This window comes from Marmota marmota, unplaced genomic scaffold (assembly GCF_001458135.2).
Source record: "Marmota marmota marmota unplaced genomic scaffold, marMar, whole genome shotgun sequence".
NCBI lineage: Eukaryota > Metazoa > Chordata > Mammalia > Rodentia > Sciuridae > Marmota > Marmota marmota.
In genome coordinates, this window is record NW_026005825.1 from 436,618 (window position 1) to 437,655 (window position 1,038).

Here is a 1,038-nt window from a genome sequence, read left to right on the forward strand (position 1 = left end):
TCGGATGCCCCTCCCAGCCTTAATAAAGCATCTCAAGCCCCAATGCAAAGCAGCCACGTGGAGCTTTCTCATAGGGTGATGAAAAGTCATGCGCCAACTCTCCCAAATAAGGAGTTGTTTGTCACAGACCACAGCGGAGCCAGCGCCATCTTGTAATGGCGACCATAATTTGCATAAACGGCAGAAGCGGCTCACCACAGCTAATTGCAAAACTAGCTCTAACCCTACCCCAGCCCTAAAACAAAACCAAACCGTAATCCTAACTGTAACTGTTAACCTAAACCAAATACTAAACTTACACCTATCCCTAAACTTAGCCCTAATTTGAGTCATAACCCTAACCATAGAAATAACCCTGACCCTGAGTCAGACACTAATAGTACCCCTAGCTCTAAACATTGCCCTAATGCTAACCCTAGAACTAGCCCTAATCAGAAAACTAGTTCTTTCATTAGCTGTAGCACTAATGCTAACACAAATCCTAGCCTAATCTGAGCCCTGACTCTAACCCTAACCCTAACTGTACCTCTAAACTTATCCCTTACCCTAAGCCAAACCCTGTCCCTAATGCTACTCTAGTCCTAACCTGAATCCTTAGCCTACCCCAAACCCTAACTCTATTACTAGTCCTAAACCTAGCCCTCATTCTAGCTTTAACTCTAATCCTAACCCTGACCCTTATCCTCATCCAAACACTAACCCTAGATCTAAACCTGAACCTAACCCTAAACCAAAAACTAACACTACCCTTACCGGTAAACCTATACTTAAACCTAACAGTAACACTAGCACTAGACCAAACCTAAACCTAAATATAGTCATAAATCTAGCTTTAGCCCTAAAAAAAAACCTAGTACTAGCCCTAACAATAACCCTTAACCTAACATAAAGACTAAACTTATCACTAGACCAATGCTAGTCCTAATTGTGGGCCTAAACATAAAACTAAACCTAACACAATAATGACCCTTACCCTAAAAGAAACCCTAGTTCTAATCCTTATCCTAAACCCAAACCTAACCCTAACACTAGATTTAT